This window comes from Solanum tuberosum, unplaced genomic scaffold (assembly GCF_000226075.1).
Source record: "Solanum tuberosum cultivar DM 1-3 516 R44 unplaced genomic scaffold, SolTub_3.0 scf00428, whole genome shotgun sequence".
NCBI classification, from domain to species: domain Eukaryota; kingdom Viridiplantae; phylum Streptophyta; class Magnoliopsida; order Solanales; family Solanaceae; genus Solanum; species Solanum tuberosum.
The window spans coordinates 458,231-463,931 of record NW_006239354.1 but is presented as its reverse complement, the minus strand read 5'-3'; the positions used below and the strand labels follow the sequence as shown (position 1 = coordinate 463,931).

The 5,701-nt window shown below is 32.3% G+C and overlaps 1 pseudogene; it reads left to right on the top strand.

The window, feature by feature from the left end:
- The first annotated feature begins 316 nt into the window (after window positions 1–316).
- LOC107058070 (splicing factor 3B subunit 1 pseudogene) lies at window positions 317–2,141 on the top strand (annotated as a pseudogene).
- Window positions 2,142–5,701: the final 3,560 nt, after the last annotated feature.

Sequence of the window (5,701 nt, the reverse complement as noted above, 5' to 3'; positions counted from 1 at the left end):
TGACAAGAGATATCCTCTTCTATGAAACATTCTATACTCTTGGGAGAGTCAGCAGTCTCTTCAGCTGCAAACCGAGGAATTTAGCGTAAATAAATATAGGTAATATTCTAATATTTGTGTTGTCTCTATTTATATATGTAACTCTCGTCTTCTATTATATGCAGAGTCTTCTTTCAAAACCAATAAATTTCTTTTGTCATGAGCTTGTATAATATTTTTGTTCATTTACTCCAAACCAATAATATACATATTTTGATTTTGTTGTATTATTTTAACCGAGTTATCATTCCCAAAACTTCTGAATATATCAGAGGTCATGGTAAAGATGAAACAATCGAAGATGCAGCGCGGTGTAAGACAGTTGAGGAAGCTGGAGTACGAGGCAGGTGAAGTTGAGGTTCGTTCTCCTTCGTGATCTATTTCTTTTAAGCTTAGATTTTTAGGGAAAATTTCAAAGTAGATGACAGAATACTATTTGTGGTAGTGTTAAGGGCTTATCATCTGTCAAAATTCTTGCAAAACACATTGAACGCTTCATAGTTAAGCGAAAAAAGTTACTTAGCAGCTCCTTGCTCTCAAGACTGTTTGCACTAATTAATGATTAAATCTGATGTTGTGGTCGCTCCATTTTGGATTACGATTACTTATAAGTGGGTCTAACAAGTTTTGGATTAATTTTGCAGTGCAAACTGAGAAGAGGAAGATGGTACTTTGAGAACTGAACCAGTGACTGAAGGGCACATATTTCCTCTGCCTGACTAGAGATTCGCGGAAGAACTTGGGTATGCAATAATTCCTTATTTTTAAATTTCAGTTCGAAATATAATCACATTTTCTATTTGCTGACAAGTAGCTGGACCAAAAAACAGATTGCAGATCATAACTTTGCCAAAATGGGTGGATGAAAGAAGCCTAAGAACTATTAGTAAGTTGCTTCACATCACAATGCAAACAGACCGAAGGACTATTTCCAGGAATCTAATGTAGCTCCAAAGATCGAGCTCAAATAATTTCTCCCCTACTTAAGAAGCGTAGTCTCCATTGACATCTACTGTCAAATGTTACATTGTGAATATGAATTAAGTACTTAAAATGGTAATTCATATATCAAAGACGTACTAGAGGTAGTAGAGTATAGTCTGTTTCATATATATATATATATATACTAGAAGAGCTGTTAATTGATGGTATCCTTTATGCCTTCCAAGAGCAAACCAGTGACGATGCCAATGTGATGCTTAACGGATTTGGTGCTGTTGTAAATGCCCTTGAGAGTTAAGCCATACCTTCCTCAGATTTGTGGTACTATTAAATGGCGACTGAACAACAGGAGTGCCAAGGTGAGACAACAAGCTGCAGATCTGATATCCAGAATTGCAGTAGTTATGAAGCAGTGTGGGGAAGAACAACTAACGGGCCATCTTGGTGTTGTCTTGTACGAGTACTTGGAAGAAGAATACCCAGAGGTTTTAGGATCTATACTGGGGGCTGTCAAAGCTATTGTGAATGTTATTGGTATGACTAATATGACTACTCCAATTAAGGATTTGCTTCCTCGGTTGACCCCTATTTTGAAGAATCGTCATGAGAAAGTCCAAGAGAATTGTATTGACCTTGTTGGTCGAATTGCAGATCGTGGTGCTGAATTTGTTCCTGCAAGGGAGTGGTTGAGAATTTGTTTGGAGCTGCTTGAGTTGCTTAAAGCGCACAAGAAAGGTATCCGTCGAGCAACAGTGAACACATTTGGGTATATTGCTAAAGCCATTGGACCTCAGGATGTGCTCGCAACATTGTTGAACAATCTTAAGGTGCAGGAACGTCAGAACCGTGTTTGTACGACTGTCGCAATTGCTATTGTTGCAGAAACATGTTCTCCCTTTACAGTCTTGCCTGCCTTGATGAACGATTATCGTGTGCCTGAGCTTAATGTCCAGAATGGTGTCTTAAAATCCCTCTCCTTCCTTTCCGAGTACATCGGAGAAATGGGCAAACTTCACAATTCGGGAGAAAAGGAGATTATCTATTCAAAGATTCAAAGAGAGAGAATGGGTAAATGGGAATGGGTAACAAGGCATTGGGTTAATTGGGTTAACCGGGTTATCCTAAATGGGGCGGGGCATTGGGTTAAAAATAGGGAATAGTTTTTTTTAAACCAATTTGGATCAATTTTGGGGATTCCGTCTAATGAGGGGTAATTTTGGTGAAATTAGTAACGGGAGGGGTAAAATTAACTTCGTTTTAACGGTGAGGGCAAAGTTAAACAATAAACCAAAATTGAGGGGTATTTTTGACCCTTTTCCCTTTTATTTATATTGGAATGGTAATAAATGTTCTTTTTAATTTTCCAAATCCGTTTAGTGTAATTTGATGATTTCACTAATATTTTTTCTGCACTTTTTTTTTTGAATTTTTTTATTCAATGTAGTTCGTCGATTAACCACTTGAACTATTTGTTTTTTTAATAAGCTTTAGGTATTGAACAATTTAAGTAGCTTTAAAGCTATGTTAAGTTTAAGATATATTTAAGGGAAAATGCATAAGTACCCCCCCAGCCTATGCCCGAAATCCCAGAGACACACCTAACCTTTACTAAGGTCCTATTACCCCCCCAAACTTAATTTATCTATAATATTCTACCCCTTTTCGGCCTACGTGGCACTATCCTTAAAAAATTGTCAACGTGCACTGAGCCCACAAGATAGTGCCACGTAGGCCAGAAAGGGATAGAATATTACATATAAAATAAGTTCGGGGGGGGGGGGTAATAGGACCTTAGTAAAGGTTAGGTGTGTCTCTGGGATTTCGGGCATAGGCTGAGGGGGGTACTTATGCATTTTCCCTATATTTAACCAACAAAAAGTTAGAAATACACGTGCCATCAAGGATCTCCTTAATGGTACATCACACCTCAACTTGATAACAATTTATTTTAACTTAAATATATATATGTATTTAACTTAATTCTAAAAAAAAAAAAATTGTCCGACGGTTATCTATATTGACCCAATTACATGAAATAAACAATCTCATAATAACACAATGGTATAATAGAAAAGTTTTTTTTAGTAGAGTTTTAAATCTAACACAAGATTAAGTGGGAAGCAATGAACCAAACATTTGATAAAAAATAATCTCAACATTACTAAATTCCTACGTTGCTAATTCCTGCACTAATAATTCACGTGTTACTAATCCCTACATTATCAATATTCGTACCAAATGACCCCGAAAAGTCAAGAGTGGCCAACAAGCTCTCTACTCGACATTTTGGACTAATATATAACTCTTATCTAATATCACGCCGTACCAACTCTAGGTCCTAATAAATTTCTAACAAATAGGTTAAAAAGAATTCATAGGAAGCTTACGAGAAACTTAATTAATTGTATAAAAATTACGGATGCGGCTTCTTTATAACATGTTTCAATTAAGGATATTATAAGTATATACATCAATAAGATAAAACATATTTTTATATCATCAATAAAATTTAGTTTATGATAACATATAGGTCATCATCTTTACTGTGTACGGCACTAATTACTTTTTAAGAGAATTACTTATAACTATATAATTATAAGTGATATAATTTTACAACTATTAATACATAAAATTTGAATTTAATTTAACAAGGTGCCATAATGTTTTTATAATAATAAATAAAACTTCAGTTTAAATTTAATTAGGTGCCATACATGTTTTTATATCAATATAATATTATAATATAAAGTGCTTACCTACGACTCTTCAATAATTTTGTGTTTTGATATGTGATTCATGTATTAATTAATCCATACGTACAATAATTCCATGTCATATTAGATCATAATTAATTAGTAGTGTGAATAAGTATATAATATGGTGGATACAACTTCTTTTCCTAAGTTTTGTTCAAAATAATACAACAACTGGTGGATTATATTTTATATTAGAATTGGTTAAGTAGGATTTAAAAGACAAATTAAATAATACTATGAAACTTTATATCATAATTATTTTATTCAATTCATCAAAGTTTATTGTGAGGCTCCCCTCCCTTTCTCTATTATATTAGTGACGTACGTGTTGTATTATCCTGAAGAAGATTGTCAGCATTTTCTTCAAATTTATATATATATATATATATATATATATATCATAATCATAATCATATCATATCATATTATTATTATTATTATTATCATATCATATCATATATATTATTATAAGTGGGAAGCTCCAACATTCAAAGTTGGATTACCATTTTGCCCCTCCAATAAATTAAAATAAAATTAATTAATTTATTAAATACTAATATTTTAATTACATAATGGGAATATGAAGTCCAACAACTACACTTTAATAATGAATGGCTCTCCCAATTTAGCGACTCTTTGAATTTTGAAACCAAAATAAAATTTATGTATCATGATTCAATGTGCAACATTAATTTGGTAGGTGAAAAGACAACTAAATATTATTATTGCTTCTTAGATAATCATATTCTTTTCATTTCTTTTCTATCATCTACTGTTCTCTTTTCTTCTTCCTAGATAATGACATAGATATATGTCATCAAGAATCTAACCGAGGAAAAGAACAAATAACTTCATTATGAAATTAAAAAGAGAAGCTTTCTTACAATATAGTTCAAGTGTTAAGCTTAGAAGTAAAAGATATAACCTATATATTCCTTTAGGTCTTTTTTATGTTAGCTTATGATTTTAAGTTTTTCTTTTCCATTTTGGAGTTAAGGTATGGTTGTCCAATATATATTTGGTACGCAACCCATATTTTATGTAATTTTGTATCATTTTGCATAGTTATGGAATTTATTTCTTTGTTTTAGTGTTATTATTCTTTTGAGTGTTATTTAATTGACAAAACTTTTATTAATACATGATGAGTTTGATAATACTTGAATAGTTTATGCAATATGCTTTTGTTTAAATACAAGTACTTTAAATAAAGATTGCTAAAAGATTATTACTTTGAATGAAAGATTTTGATTGTGTTACTTTGTCGTATATCTAACATATTGTTGCAAACACATACATATATTGTTCATTTTCACCCCTTTTGTTTCATTTTTTATTTTTCTACAATTTATACAATATGAGATTTAACAAGTAAATTTTCAAATAAAAATGAAAGTTACATTTTTCTTAATACTAATATTTATGTAATTTTTAAAATTTTGTGGTCAATAAAATTGAGTTACACGCGCAAGACCCTCCACTAAATCAAAATACGGTTACTTAATTTGTTAAATATTAATATTTTAATATAACGACTGAGTTCCATCGTTGTATAAAAGTCAACGGAGAAAAAATTTGGGTCGAAAAACTTTTTCGTAGTAACTTGAGATTTCCCAACCTAGTCCAGATTTGGATGAAATCGGAGTCTGTGAGGTCTAAGGAAATCTGATAGTAATTGGTTAATTTAAATATGATTTTGATTACATGAGTAGTTAGATAAGTCGTTAAGGAATCCGTACGACTTTACGAAATTGAATTCGGGTGAGTAGAACTGCCGAAATAGATCTTAGCGTGAATGGTATTTTCTGAGCGTCATTGGTAAAAGGTTTGTTGTGAAATGGGGGTCTTGGATTTATTAAAATAACTCACTGTTTCGTGCAAGCCACTTTGGCGGTGGTTTTGGTCACTCTGGCGGTGCCATTGTAGCAGGCCAGACGCGACTTAAAGTCGTAAATAAACCCCTA